The sequence below is a fragment of the Taudactylus pleione genome, unplaced genomic scaffold, assembly GCF_031769625.1.
Source record: "Taudactylus pleione unplaced genomic scaffold, aTauple2 ptg001230l, whole genome shotgun sequence".
Lineage (NCBI taxonomy): Eukaryota > Metazoa > Chordata > Amphibia > Anura > Myobatrachidae > Taudactylus > Taudactylus pleione.
This window is the reverse complement of record NW_028285630.1, coordinates 464,379-481,211: the sequence shown is the minus strand read 5'-3', so window position 1 is coordinate 481,211 and position 16,833 is coordinate 464,379.

The following is a 16,833-nucleotide window of genomic DNA, read 5'->3' as shown; positions in this document are numbered from 1 at the left end:
TTTGCAGGTCTCCTCACATAATTACTAGTAAATAGTTAGCTGCACCTGTAGATCTTTTAAAATGTGTCAGTGAGTAATGAATACACCTGTGCACCTGCTGGGTGACCTGCAAAAAGTGAACTGTGTGGGGTCCTGAGGACCGAGTTTGAGAACCACTGGTGTAGTGCATACATGCCTAACCTCCCGGAGTTCATGGGAGGCTCACGATATTTCGGGAAACCCCCCGCACACCCTGGAAAGGTAGGCACTTCTCCCACATTCTGCCCACTTCCTAGTGAAGCGGGTATAATGGGGAGAATTTCCATGGTGGTTGTGGGTTTCCGTTCAGGGGGCGGGGCTTAATGACGTGATTCTGCATGATTTGCGCCATTTGGCCCCACCCCCTGTTTAAATTTGATCCAATTGCGGCAATTTGCCATGAGGGGGCGGGACTTCATGACGTGAAAACATCAGGCCCCGCCCCCATCTCCAACCTCCTGCTTGGCATCTCCTGCAAACACAAATGAAAAGGTAGGCAAGTATGGTGTAGTGCATGGAGGGGGTGGGGCCTAATGAAATCAATGGGCCCCCAGCACAATGATGTCCCATAGACAGCAAATATTAGGTGGAGACTTTTTAACCTGTACCAGCACCCCCCTCCCCCACTCATTTGAACTTCTGCAGTGATGAGTATGAGTTAAATCCGTGTGGAGACTAAACAGTGTTATGCTTAGTCGTAGAGTATCTTGATGAAAATGGCAATAAGATACTTAGGGGTAAATGTACTAAAGTGAGAGTTTTTAGAAGTGGAGATGTTGTCCAAAGCAACCAATCAGATTTTAGCTATAATCTTCTAAAAGGTGCGGATTAAATGTTAAGTAGAATCTGACTAGTTGCTATGGGCAACATCTCCACTTCTAAAAACTCTCACTTTAGTAAATTTCCCCCCTAATGTAAGTGTTGAAAAAAGTGTTGGGTGCATAATTCAGTTCCAAAGACTGGGAGCACAATGGAAGTCCAGTAATACTGATAAGCTGGGCACACGCTACACAATTAAGAAAAAAGGAAACAACCTCTCTTGTACTCCAAATTTTCTAAAACCTGGAATAATGATGATAGTTTTTTTTCTTCAAATGATAGGACCATTCATAAATGTGAACAAAAACAACAGAGAATACCACAATATAGTGCAATATTGTTAATACATTTAAAAGTTCCAGTTGTGGTGTTAAAAGAAATGGGTGCATAAAAAGTCCTCTCCAAGAGATCACACTTCAAAAAGACCCCAATAGGTCACACTTTCCAAATACCAATCTAAACATCGAACTCGTCAACGACAATGGGCATTGTGGATTCTTACATGAATGCTTACTTCAAATAAGTTGGTGCAAAGCACATAAAGGTTTCTTTGATCCCCAGTAATCCACCAGTAGATAATAGGGATAAATGATTTCCAATAAATCTCTGATAAATCAGAAAAAGTACAAGTGTAGTATATAATGTAAGAAAATGTATTGATAAAAACAAAGGTTATGGGTAGCCGTACCATAAAGATGGAATAATACTGAAGATGGAACCTGGGTATTTTCAGTATGATATATGTATACACTATACAGGCCTCCTTAAACCAATGTAGGACACTCTTTTCTACGCATTTTGATGCACTGCGGTGTCTTTTTCAAGTAGAGTGTCAATATAAATAGGCTAAAAAATTAATGAAATAATATACAATAAAGGTATGAATACCCAAAACTCACAATGGTATATATGATAAAAAATACTGTGAAGTGCATTATAATCAGGCTTAAGTACATTAGGTGCAACAAACCTGACATAGCGTTCCCGCTAGGCTGTATTAGCGGGGCGCCCTGCCCTCCTTCTGGAGGGCAAAAAGCGCCCTGCCCTCACAGCCTGCGGGTGCCGTTCTCACCCGTGGGACGCAGTGCCCTGCGGGTAGAGAAACATGTGGTGACCCGGTCACCGCTGGAGAATAGACGCATGCGCCCGGCATCTATTCTCCCTTTCTGCAGCGCTTGGGGGCTGCCCGGCATGTCCGTAAGCGCCGGGCACGCCCCCAAGTATGACGAAAAGGGAACGCGTCTTATAGACACGCCCCCTTTTCATGACCACACCCCCTTTTCGGGCGCGCGCCTTCGGCGCACGCACAAGGTTGCCCTCTCTTGCTCCGGCGCCCTGCCTGCCGCCGGAGCTAGAGTGAACACTACTGACATTTATAAAAAAAATATAATAAAAATAATTAAATAGCTCACCACTCTTTATAGCAACATTCCTGGATTGTTTTGCTTAGATTCCAGCCATGACACTGAGCTGTAAGAGACAGCCCCGCACAATCCCTACTGTGGCTAAATAGAATTTGGTTGCCAGCATCTGTAGCTCCTGTGCGAGAACTAATGCTTACTGTGTATACAGTTGTGTTGTAAAATCTGGAAGACGCTTGCACCACGAGGACCAAAGGCAACACCCCCTGCATACTTGTCTGCTGCGACACCGCGTTCAACCTGAAACTTCCTTCGTGGTCCCCGTATAGTGTGACATCATGTCGCGTTTGGATGACCTCAGAGTCACAACCATGCATCCGCCCATCAATAAGATGAAAAACATAAGTCCCTACCATGAAAACAATCTTAATAAAAAAGAATGAGAGGTCGTAAGATCGCTTCAAGATAAAGGGGGAGGCGTTGTTATCTTACATAAAGTGTCCTACATAGAAGAGGGACTTCGACAACTCCAAGATGGCGTCATTTATGCTAAATTGAAAAGTGACCCTTCAATAAATATTTTTAAATCCTATCAACAATTCTTCCAATCATACTATATGTAGATTTGGAGGTTACCAGTACTGATGTTTCATGCTTTTTAATCAATGAAAATTTCTCTGTCCAAGTGTTGTATTTGTTACCAAAACTACATGCATAAACAACCCACCTGGTAGGCCGATAGTGGCAGGTATGAATTCTATTACCTCAAATCTATCAGCATATATAGATTACCAATGACAACCTTTGGTTATTGAAGAAAGATCGCATCTTAAGGATACTAAGGATGTACTCAACCGGTTGTTAGATTTGGAGTGGGAAGAAAATGTTTTCATTGTTACCACAGATGTATCATCACTATATACCATTATCTCTCATGAGGACGGTATTAGTGCAATTATAAGTACATTAGAACATGGAAATATAGATGGTATGCTAAGCAAATTTATTTTAGAAGGTATTTCTTTCATACTACGGAATAATAATTTTAATTTTCATGGCGTTTAATATAAGCAACTCATCGGTACTGCCATGGCCACCAGGTTCGCTCCCAGCTATGCCAATTTGTTTATGCCCAGATGGGAGGAGTCCCATGTCTGGTCAGAGCATGGCTGGGGTGCGAACCTGGTGCAGTGGTGGCGATATATAGATGATATTTTATTTGTATGGAGAGGTGATGAAGTTGATTTAAACAATTTTTGTAAATATTTAAATTCTAATTCCCTTAATATGGTTCTAAGCTTTTGTATAAGCAAAACTTTAGTCCATTTTTTGGATCTTAACAAAGGTTGCAGATGGTAGGATTGCTACCAGTAATTATATCAAGTCTACGGACTGTAACACATACTGTATATTGATCTGGGTAACAATCACCTCCCTCTTTGGTTAAGTTATGTCCCAAGAGGTCAGATGTTGTGTTTAAGGAGAAAATTCCTCCAGCGATATTAAATTTAAAATACAAGCACCTTTTATGAAAAATAATTTCATAAAGAAAGGATATAAACCTGCACATTTACAAACAATTATGGATGATGTAGAGAAAAAAGACAGAAACTAGAAATTAGATACTGGTGAATTATTGAATTTAGATACTGGTGAATTTAAGAACAATACTAATTTTCAAATATGTTTCAGTACCCAGTTTAATCAAAGATAAGAGAAAATTAAGAAACATTGGAACACTCTACTAAAAGATAACATCTTAAGAATATCTTACCATATCGGCCTAAATTCATTTATAGAAAGGCACCCATGATTAAGTTTCTAGTGCCCTCCCAATGGATGGAAAACAGTTCTTACCTAGAAACAAAGGTTTTTTTAGATATGGGGAATGTAAAATGTGTAGGTCATGCCATAGTCCCAACTCGAGAATCACAAAGTTCCTTATTAAAGATCAGACCATTCAAATTAGGGATTTTATTACATGTAAAACAGATTATGTTATTGATGTCATCAAATGTACATGCAATTTAATTTATATAGGGAAGACAAAAAGACAAGTTAAAATTAGGTGGGCAGAACATGTCCGAAAAAAGGGCAATGAAAACCACCCCTTCTCATTGCATTTTAAAGAAAAATATGAAAAATCAGCGAAGGGGTTAAAAAGTTTTATTTGGAATTGCTTGGGTTAAAAACAATTGGAGGACAAAAGATAAAGAAATAAGACTGGCAAGAACTGAAATGAGATATAAACATGATTTAAACACCCTCAAGGTCACACCCTCAAGGTCTCAATCATGATTTTGAGGTTAGGTTTTGAGGTTTCTCTAAAACTCATTCTGTAATTAATTTTCCTGAACTTATTTATATTCACAAAACTTGTTACACATTTCTTGATTATTTTTATATATAATGTTTTTAATCATTTATATTGTAAAAGATGCAAATTGGGTATTTTTATTCAACTAATCTAGCTACTAACTTTATAGTTATTTCCAGTATTTATAGATGGTGGAACGCATAATTGCATTCAACAATGGGATGCGTGATTTTCCCATTAGCTATCTCCATCACGTTACCATGACACCCACTGCTAGGGATTATGGGTGCGAGATAGCCGGATCATGTGGTCTGGGTTGACGCATGGTAATGACTTTAAGGTAATCCAAATGCGACATGATATCGCACTATACGGGGACCACAGAGGAAGTTTCAGGTTGATCGTGGTGTCACAGCTGACATAAGGTATGCATGGGTCATTGTCTTTGGTCCTCGTGGTGCCAGCGTCTTCTGGATTTTATAATACAACAGTATACACAATAAGCATTAGTTCTCATTGGCACAGGAGCTACAGATGCTGGCAACCAAATTCTATTTAGCCACACTAGAGATTGTGGGGGCTGTCTCTTACAGCTCAGCGTCATGGCTGGAATCTAAGCAAAACAATCCAGGAATGTTGTTATAAAGAGTGGTGAGCTATTTAATTAGTTTTTTAATACTTTTTTTATATATGTCAGGTTTGTTGTACCTAATATACTAAAGCCTGATTATAATGCACTTCACAGTATTTTTATCATACATACCAGGGGTGAGGAACCTTTTTTCTGCCGAGGGCCATTTTTCTATATATAACATTATTTGCAGGCCTGGTGTAGGCCATGCTCCCTCCATGTGACGCAATAAGTGGAAAATATACAATCTCACAAGCGCTCTCCAATTACCACAGTTACATGAATAACACCACAGTGTTAAAACACATCAACCAAATGATTGAATTAAATCACCCTTGATTCAATGGGTACTGGTAAGTCCATTCATATATATGGATGAATGTCCACAATGTTCCCTTAGAGAGAAGATTCCAAGCCTCTATGTAGGGGATGGCTGTTTGTTTGTCTGAAATAAAATAGTGTCTTGCCAGCCCTTATGTTCTCATATATACACAGCAGGCATGGAAAGACAGATAGAATAGAGGAAAATATAGTGTAGATTCCTTTTTAAAACAAAAATCTTTAATTACAAGTTGAACTTACAGTCATGAAGTGGGTTATAGATATATAACAAATTCCCATTGGCAAGCAGCATCAATAAATATGTCTCCCATGTCCCAGTTCACATAAGGGAGGGGTGAGCCTGAGGTCCGGATAGTCAGGTCCAGCAAAAACGGGAGGTGATAAGAGCGCTGCCTAACACTCAGGGTCCAAAGAAGAAGTGAGCCACGCTTAACGCGTTTCGGACACAGCAGTCCTTCGTCAGAAGCATGATCACATGGGGTGGGGCCACAATTGCTGGTGATTACAGTAATGCCCGGAGCATCCTGAGGCTCCGGGGAGCCGTAAGGGCAGCGGTGTGACCGTGTGAAGCATCCTAAGGACGCTCCAGGTGGCACTGCTGCATAGATTCTGGCTGCAGGGTGCCATTCTGAGGCTAGCAGAGAAAAACTCAGAGGGCAAGACCAAATGACTTTGCAGGCCTTACACGACCTCTAGGCCTGAGGTTCATCATCCCTGATATATACCATTGCAAGTTCTGTGTATTCATACTTGAGAGGAGCGGTTTCGGATCTCAGAGATCCGAACCCACCCGAATTTTGAGATCTGGGGCGAGAACAGAACGTGCGTTTCGTTCCCCCGCCGGCCCCGGATCTCAAACCGAGGCAAAACCATAGAGACGAAATCTTACGGCTCGCCAGCTTTCGTCTCTATGTATATAAGGGACCACGCGGCGGCCGCCATTTCACTCCGGCTGTGGAGACTAAACAGGGAGGGTGGGTAGTGTAGGGCTGGAAGAGGTAGTAGTTACCTGTGCTGGTGCTGTGCTGGTGCTGTGCTGTGCTGTCTGCTGTGTCCTGGACTGGTGCACTGCTGATCCATCTGGGGCTGTCACTGCTGTGCTGTCTGCTGTATCCATCTGGACTGGTGCTATTGCTGATCCACCTGGGCTGGTGCTGTCTGCTGCGTTCATCTGGGCTGGTGTTGATACATCTGGGCTGGTGCTGTGCTGTCTACTGCGTCTATCTGGGCCCAAGTTCTGGACCCCCCCAAAAAAATATATATATATTGTCTTTTTATTTTTTTTCTGTGTATGCGTGTTAGGCTTAGCCGCACAAGATACAGCATCGCAAGTTGCAACCTAGTGCTGCCCGACTCCAGTCATCATCAATCTGTGCTCTGGGCCCAAGTTCTGCACCCGAAAAAAAAAATAGTGTCTTTTGTCTATTTTTTTTCTGTGTGTGCGTTAGGTTTAGCCACACAAGATACAGCATCGCAAGTTGCAACCTAGTGCTGCCCGACTCCAGTCGTCATCAATCTGTGCTCTGGGCCCAAGTTCTGGACCCGAAAAAGAAATAAAAATAGTGTATTTTGTCTATTTTTTTACTGTGTGTGCGTGTTAGGTTTAGCCGCACAAGATACAGCATCGCAAGTTGCAACCTAGTGCTACCCAACTCCAGTCGTCATCAACCTGTGCTCTGGGCCCAAGTTCTGGACCCAAACCCCCCCCAAAAATTGTGTCTTTTGTCTATTATTTTTCTGTGTGTGCATGTTAGGCTTATCCGCACAAGATACAGCAACGCCAGTTGCAACCTAGTACTGCCCAACTCCAGTCGTCATCAATCTGTGCTCTGGGCCCAAGGTCTGGACCCGAAAAGAAAATAAAACAATATGTGTATTTTTTTGCCTAATTTTTTTCTATGTGTGTGTGCGTGTTAGGCTTAGCCGCACAAGAACAAGATACAGCCAGCAATGCTAGTTGCAACCTAGTGCTGCCCAACTCCAGTCGTTATCAATCTGTGCTCTGGGCCCAAGTTCTGGACCTGAAAAAAAAAAATTTTGTCTTTTGTCTATTTTTTTCTGTGTGCGCACGACTGCAGGTGTGTGAATTTTGTAACTGCACCTTGGCTAGTAAGCCCAAGAACCACATGTTGTAGCTGCCCTCTGCAGTCATCATGATGATGCAAGGGTTAGGGTTAGGAAAAGCACCAGGAAAAGGAAGCCTGGGCCTGATTCAGAGCCGGATGCTATTTGCGGACGCTCGTTCAGAAAAAGGGGCTGGCTATTTAAATTGAGCGCTCGCTCTTTGCGGTCTGTTAATGCCTCTATGTCTGAGCGAGCGTCCGAAACATGCGCTCGCTATTTTGTAAAGACGCCCCTTGGCCGCTCGCATCATATGTCATCTCCGCTATTTATTAGATTAATCGAGTACATCGAAAGGCGTATGAACTGCTCGCTATTCTTGTGGTAGCATTTTCCTACCGCAATCATGCGAGCAGTTCAGGCTAAAAGACAACCAACTGACGTGGTCGATGACGCTGCTTTGTTAATTATGCAGACCCTTAAAACGCCCGTTTTGACCGTTTGGCATGCCTGCGTTCGGATCTCCACTCCCCGTTTTCAAGCACCTTCCCCTGTTACCACGCCTCATCCTGTCACTCAAATTAGCAGGCATTCGCTATTTTGCGAGCACACGATTTCCGACCGCACTGACTGGTTGACTGTGGTTTATGAAACAGGTATCAACTAGTGTGAAATTAAAAAAGATGGCTTTTAGGAAATATAAGCAGACTCAAAATAATAATGACAAAGAGGCGTATCTTGCCAGAAGGAAGGAGGCTAAGAAGGTGATAAGGCGTGCAAAGGCAGAAGCTGAGGAGAAAATGGCCCAGTCAGTAGATAAAGGGAGCAAAACTTTTTTTAAGTATATAAGTGAAAGGAGGAAATCAAATGGAGGAATAATAAGACTTAATACAGAGAGTGAGTACATGATCGAGGGAGACAAAGAAATAGCAGATCATCTAAATAATTATTTTTGTTCAGTATTCACTACAGAAAAAGAGGGGAAGGGACCACAGTTAAGTTGCAGAGGCATTCATAAAAATGAAGTACATAAAATTTAATTTACAGAGGAGAGGGTCCTAACAGAACTCTCTAAACTGAAAGTGGATAAATCAATGGGGCCAGCTGGGATACATCCAAGGATACTATAAGAGCTTAAAGGGGTCCTGGTAACACCATTAACAGAATTATTCAACAAGTCGCTAGTATCAGGAATGATTCCAGAGGACTGGAAAAGAGCAAATGTAATACTGTACCACTGTACAAAAATGGCAGCAAAGAAGAAGCAAGTAACTACAGACCAGTAAGCCTTACATCAGTAGTGGAAACAATTATGGAAACACTATTAAAAGAAAGAGTGGTGGAATATCTCAAATCCAACACTTTACAGGAACCCAAACAGCATGGATTTACTCAGGGAAGATCATGCCAAACAAATCTTATTGACTTTTTTGCCTGGGTGACCAAAGTAATAGATCAAGGGGGGGCCGTAGATGTAGCTTATCTAGACTTTAGTAAGGCTTTTGACATGGTCCTGCATCGCAGAATGATAAACAAATTGGAAAGCTTGGGATTGGATTCTATGACTGTTGAATGGATAAGATTTTGGTTGCAGGATAGGAAACACAGAGTTGTAGTAAATGGAGTGTATTCACAGGAGGGAAAGGTTACCAGTAAAGTACCCCAGGGATCAGTACTTGGGCCAATGCTTTTTAACATCTATGTTGGTGATATTGCAAATGGTATTAAAGGGAAAGTATGGCTTTTTGCAGATGACACAAAAGTATGCAACAGTGTACACACACCAGGAGGGGTAAAACAAATGCCTGAGGATCTGGGTAGACTAGAGGAATGGTCAAGAACATGGCAACTACAGTTTAATGTCAAAAAATGCAAAATCATGCACTTGGGTCCCAATAACCTAAAGGCTAAATATAGTATCAAGGACACTATAATAGAAAATACAGAGGAGGAAAGGGATTTAGGAGTCACCATTTCAGATGACTTGAAGGCAGGCAAGCAATGCACCAAAGCAATGAGGAAGGCAAGTCAGATGCTTGGTTGCATAGGGAGAGGAATCAGTAGCAGGAAAAAATAAGTGATAATGCCACTCTATAGATCCTTGCTATGGCCTCATCTACAATTCTGTGTTTAGTTCTGGAGGCCATATCTCCAGAAGGATATAGACACATTAGAGACGGTACAAAGAAGGGCAACTAAAATGGTGCATGGCCTACAGCACAGAACTTACCCAGAAAAACTAAAAGATCTTTAGATGTATAGTTTGGAACAGAGAAGGGAAAGGGGGGACATGATAGAAACTTTCAAATATATGAAGGGTTTTAACATGGGACAGGAGGGAAGCATTCTTCAAAAAAAGAGATGTACAAGAACACGTGGACATGCACTGACACTGGAGGGAGGTAGGCTCAGAGGACATTTGAGGGAAATTACTTCACAGAAAGGGTAGTGGATAAGTGGTACAGCCTCCAATCAGATGTGGTTGGAGCTAAAATGGTGGAACAATTTAAACACACTTGGGATAGGCATAAGATTATCCTTAAGAGAGACGTAAGGAGTAAATAAGGTTGAAGTTGCCTAAAGGATACATGAAAAGGGGCAGACTAGATGAGTCAAGTGGTTCTTATCTGCCATCAAATTCTATGTTTCTATGTTTCTAAAGCCGTCAACTTCCTCGTCCTCTATGAAGGCCCATGCCCCAGGACTTAAGTTACGCCATGGATATGGTAAAGCTACTCTTACTGTAGTAAAGAAAAAAAAATTGAAAAGCAATACGTCTTTAGATAAACAAAAATTTGGCAATATGCCATTCACTACACAAAGTGGCATGGAAAGTTTAAGGCATTGGCCTTTATTTATGATGGCTGCTGGTTCTGATAGCCCTTCTTTTTGTAGTAGTGGTGGTGGAGGTACCATTAAAAAATTGAAAGTTGTTAAGAAGAGTAAGGCAGCTCCGGAAAAACCAACTGTGTGCCCTGAGAAATCGAAATCACAAATCCCAGAGGAGAGTGCAAGTGTGTCCGCGGTTGCCATGTGTGAGCCAGACCTAAATACTAGTGTACTGGAGGATCCTCCAAGCTCCAACATTTGTGTGCCCTCTGTAAATGTGGGGAATGGCAGTCAACATCTTGCAGATGTAGTCAGTGAGGATGCTTCTGTGGAATTGCACATGGAGGATGAGGATATTTTGGTAGTTGAAGGTGCTAAGGATGATGAGGATGTTGATGATGAAGATGTTGGTGATGAGGATGTTGATGCAGAGGATGTCCTTTGTGTAAGTAAGGCAACAGCTGTTGCCCATGGATTGAAAAAGCCAAAGCCCATTGTTGTCATGCTGGGGCAAAAGACAAAAAAATCCACTTCTCACGTGTGGAATTATTTCCACCCCAATCCGGACAACAGTTTTCAAACTATGTGTAACCATTGCCAAGCAAGAGTGAGTAGAGGGAGGGACCTAAACCACCTAGGAACCTCCTCTTTGTTATGTCACTTAGAGCGCATTCATCAAATATCAAAGTGTATGTCGCCAAGTTCCAAAACTCTAAACGTAACAAGTCCAGTGTCACCTACCTGCTCCCTCTCAGTGGGATTCAAGCGCATTTGATCACCACCAACAACACCTGCATTATCAACATCCTCATTCATCATCGGGAGTAGTCCTGCTGCATCCAATGTTGTTATTCGAAGCATGATTGACTCCTTTCCTATCCATGATTCCTCAGAATGACCCTTGTTGACTATGCCTGTTGCTGCTGCTGTTGCTGTGAGTGGATCTTCATCCCAGAAGGGGACCAGGAGGAAGACTACTTGTAGTGTATCCTCCAAACAACAATTAACTGTCAAACAATCGTTTGTAAAGGCAGACAAGTATGACAGCAATCACCCATTTGCCCAGCGTATTACTGACGCCATAACAGCTATGCTGGTATTAGTGTGCATCCATTATCCGCCATTATTGCAGTGGGTTTTCAATTGAGATCCTGTGTCCTCGCTACCAGATCCCTTCTAGATTCCACTTCGCTAGAACAGCAATTCCAAGTCTATACAAGGACATTAAAAAAAACCTTATTAATGTCCTCAGAAATGCCATTGTACCCACTGTCCACTTGACCACTGATATGTGGAGAAGTGGGACAGGGCAAACTAAGGATTACATGACTGTGACAGCCCACTGGATAGGTGTATTGCCTACAACAGCAACAGCAGCAGCAACATCTACCAAAAGACAGCTGATACAGAGGCAGGCTACTCTTTGTATAACTGGTTTCACTAAGAGGCATACCACTGAAAACCTCTTAGAAAAACTCAGGGAAATCATTCCTACCCCACTTAGACTCTCCTCGGGATTTGTGATTTCTGGACAATGCCACCAATATTGTGAGAGCATTACATGTTGGCGAATTCCAGCATGTCCCATGTTTTGCTCACACAATTAATTTGGTGGTGCAACATTTTTAAAAAAATGACAGGGGCATGCAGGAGATGTTCTCAGTGGCCCGCAAAATATCCGGACATTTTAGACATTTGGCAACCGCTTGTCGAAGATTGCATGACCGGCAAGTACTGTTAAATTTGCCCTACCATCAGCTGAAGCAAGAGGTAGTAACTCGGTAGAATTCTACCCTATATATGCTTCAGCGGATGGAGGAACAGCAAAAGGCCATCCAGGGCTATACAACGGCCTATGACATAGGCCATGGAGGGGGAATGCACCTTACTCAAGTGCAGTGGAGAATAATTTCCATGTTGTGCAAGGTTCTCAAACCCTTTGAACTTGCCACACGTGAAGTTAGTTCAGACACTGCCACCTTGAGTCAGGTCATTCCCTTCATCAGACTTTTGCAAAAACAGCTGGAGAAACTGAAGGAGGAGCTTAAATGGAGAGATTGCGCAAGGTATGTCGGACTGGTGGATCAAGCCCTTGATTCACTTCACCAGGATCTATTGTCAATATATTGAAATCTGAAAAATATATTTTGGCGACCATTCTGGATCCTAGGTTTAAGTCCTACCTTGTGAGTTTTTTTCCAACAGACCGAAATCTAAAACTATGCAAAGAGCTGTTGGTAAAAAAATTGTCAGCTGCAGCCGCACATGAAACGCCATCATCTCCTCCTTCAGTTTCTGCAGCTGCCAGGAAAAAAATAAATTTTCCTTACAAAATGCCTGCTGGTCATGCAGATCGCTCACCAAAAATGACATCTAGTCGGGCCTGAGAGAACTGCCTACTAGTGACATGTCTTCTACCGTGACTATGTGTGATACAGTCTCCATTCACAGAATGGTGGAGGACTATTTCAGAGATAACATCCTAATAGGCATGTCAAACAGTCCCTTGCAGTACTGGCAGGAAAAAGAGGCCATTTGGAGTCCCATACACAAACTGGCTTTGCATTACTTATGTTGCCTACCCTCCAGTGTGTACTCCGAAACAGTTGTCAGTGCAGCCGGGAATCTTGTCAGTGATCGGCGTAGGAGGTTACTTCCTCGAAATGTGGAAAAGATGATGTTCATTAAAATGAAATACAAATTCCATGAGGAAGACCTCTACCAACAATTACATAAAAAAATTACAGAGGCGCCTATGGTGGATTCCAGCGGGGATGAATTAATATTGTGTGAAGGAGAGGATGTACACATTGATGGGAATGATGAGGATGAGGACGACGAAAACTTGTAATGCAAAGCCAGTTTGTGTATGGGATCATTTTCATTTCCATGTCCAATGCACATTGGCAACATTTATGGGGGTCCAAACAAACCAATCATTTCAGCCACAATTGGCAGTCTTTGTCGCTGAAATGATTGGTTTGTTAAACTGTGAATGTCCTGTTTCATATACAACATTTGTGGGTGGGTAGGTGGGTGGGAGGAGGGGGCAGGGGAGTAGGCAGAAGTTTTGCCTAGGGTGCCGAGAAACCTTGCACCGGCCCTGGGCGCACACAATATATCGTTACATCGCATCGCACCATCGATGGGTCACACCAACATATGGTTTGTACCCAGCTTAAGACTCACTGAAACTAATCACCAGATGAAATAGGCAGAGAGCTCCACAACAAAGAAACTGAAAACTTGTCAGTTCAAAAGTAGTTTTAAATAATCTTGCCCACAAGAGATACAAAACCGTACCTGCTCGAACAGATGCTCTTTGTGAACCATATTAACGGAGCATTCTGGCTTAATGCCAGAATCTACAGCACATGCCCGTGTCTGCGTGAAAATGGTGCCCACGCCTTATTCCTGGGGACATCTTTACTGAGCATGCACAAGTCACAGGGAAAATTGCCGCTATATATAAGTGCTGGATGTGCGGTATGGGCCCCCTTGGACCCAGGGGTCCGTGTGCACCACACACCCTGCACCCATTATAGATACGCCATTGCCCAAAAAATAACATTCCATAACAGTGCATTGCAGTCAGTGGCCTATCTAGGGGTTTTGAGCAGGGCACTTGTCCTGGTTGCCATCGGACCAGTGGTGTGTGTCGGCTCTGCCGACCGCAGTCCAGGACACTGGTTTTAAATGCAGAGCGGAGTGGGGTTTTTTTTGTGTTTGTCTTTATCCTTGCTCTGGCACTGCATAGGGTGTACTACTGGGGGCACTATATAAGGGGCACTACTGGGGACACTGCATTGGGGGGCAATACTGGGGGCACTGCATAGCGGGGACCACTACTGGGGGCACTCTATAAGAGGCACAACTAGGGACACTGCATGGGGGGGCACTACTTGGGACACTGCATAGCAGGGACCACTACTGGGGGCACTATATAAGGGGCACCTACTGGGGGCACTGCATAGGGGGGATCACTACTGGGAGCACTGCATAAGGGGGACTTCTATTTGGAGTACTGCATAAGGAGGACCACTACTGGGAGCACTGCATAGGGGGGACTGCTACTGGGAGCACTGTATAAGGGGGACCACTACTTGGGTCACTTTATAAGGGATGCTGCATAGGGGATCACTACATAAGGAGCAATGTATAAGAGGCACTATGGGCACTACTGGGGACACTGTATAAGGGTGCATTGCTGAGGGCATTGTATAAGGGGTATTACTGGGGGCACTGTATAAGGGGCACTGCTACTGGGGACATTGTATAAGGGGCACTGCAGGAGGGGAACTACTACTGGGGGATTTAAAGTGCATATGGAATGGACAGGAATGTTCCCAGAGTGACGAGAAACTGTGGTGTGTCATGTTGACACGCCCCATTTTCCAGTGGCCATGCCCCTTGTGGCTTGTGACTGCATACTTGGGGAGAGGGCATTGTTTTTTAACTTGCCCTGGGCTCCAAATACCCTAGTTATGCCACTGATTGCAGTCCCCATGCAAATACAAAATGGGGCCTGGTATTTTCCATTACTTAGATGATCTCAAGAGTCATCTGTGATATCTATCATTCAGCATTTAGTAAGATGGAATGGGGAATAAATTATGCAGTGACTACTGTTTTCCTTGTGATTTTCAGGTAGGTAGACCTTTAATAAATATATATCTTTCATTCTGATGTTTTAGGGCTCTATTCATTATGTTAATTATCAGGTTCCGAGCGGAAACTGATAATTAACATTTCAACTCGCAGCGAGCGCCGGGACAATTCATCATTGCTTCGGCGCGGAGACAGAAAATTAGCTATCTCCCGAATCTTTTCACTGCTCCTTTTGGAGCAATAAAACTTAGTACTGCCGTGTCTGATTCGGCAGTGCTAGTGCGCCTGCGTGACCTAGAGTTCACGCAGGCGCACAAAAGCCCCGGCATCCTGCAGAAGAAGTCAGACAGGGGCGGAAGCAACCCGGGACTCCTTCCCATAAGGAGTGAGATGTGCGCCGTTTATTTTTCAAGCTTCATGAATTTCTGTCCCTTACTAGTGTATGGGGACAGAGGGCCACATCATGAAAGGTAAGCAGGGGATCTCTGCGATATTTGCTGCTTTACCCTTTTGATGAATGGCCCAAAAACTTAATTTCTACAAAAGCAGGTGAAATTGTTCATTTTCACCTGCTTTTGTATAAATTAAGTGACAATGAATAGACCCCCTTAATCACTTATTTGCCAAAGCTGGTAGCTGTGATTCAAATTCCAGTAACAAGCGTCCGTGGCTTGCGCAATCTGTATCTGATTTGAAAACTGCCTTTTCTACGCATCCTCGCTAAATATATTGGTAGATTTTTCTGGTATATTTATTTTCTGTGTAACCCAAGCTAAGAAAGGGTGTTTGATCCAACTGGTGTCCTGCACAAGACAAGCTACTAGATCACACAGGTTCTTTAAATTCAATAAATATGGAAGACCTGACACTGTTTCCCTTGGTTTTAAAAAATACATTCTGTGAAGAACTAGCCAATATACAGATTTGTTCTCACTTATTAGTTGTCAGTACACCATATGGCGCAAAATGCCCGGCAAGACTGAGGCGCTCCAAGAGGAGTAGCATACTGTATTCTTCTTAAAATTTTGTATCTTAGTTGCTGGAAATGCAGCGAAAAGCCACTCACAGTGTACCAGAGATGCTAGACTGCGACTTTAATGACAAAATTATTGGTTTCACACATGTATAAAGTCACAGATGAAGAAAAACGGAACTCAGCATGAAGAAAAGAATTGGAGCCCTTTTTAAACAGATGTACAAATGTCGCACATCCGATTGATCAGGGTAAGCTAACAATGTTGTTTTGCCACTCCCAGTTGTTTTATGTAGAAAGTATAATTTTACGACATACATAACACACTCACACATACTTACCTTCTGCCAGATGTTCGGGCTACTTTTCCCGTAGAATTCTACCTCATAAATTTGCTTCAGAATCAAAAATTAAATTAAATTTACTACTAATCAAATCTTCCTTTCCCTGCCTTAAACTACATACATACTCCAACTCCCTCAGGCCTCTTGAATAATGAAAACATTTGTTTCCTGATGTGCCTTGTTGGACGTTGAACTGTCACAGCTGCTGCAATCTCTGACATGCGGTTGCTGAATGCCAAAAATGTCCAGAAATGTTTATGGCCACAGACAGCATCTCCTGCATCCCCCTTTTCATTTTAAAAAAATATTCTGAACCACCAAGTTGATTTTGTGGGCAAAACATGGGACATATTGTTCACCCATACTCTCCCCTCCTCCCTCATAAATTTGCTTCGGACTCAAAAAATTTAATTAAATTTACCACCAATCAACCCTTTCTGCTGCTGCTTTCAATTACATACATACTCCATCTCCCTCAGGTCTCTTGATTAATGAAAACATGTTTCCTTATGTGCCATGTTGGAAGTTGA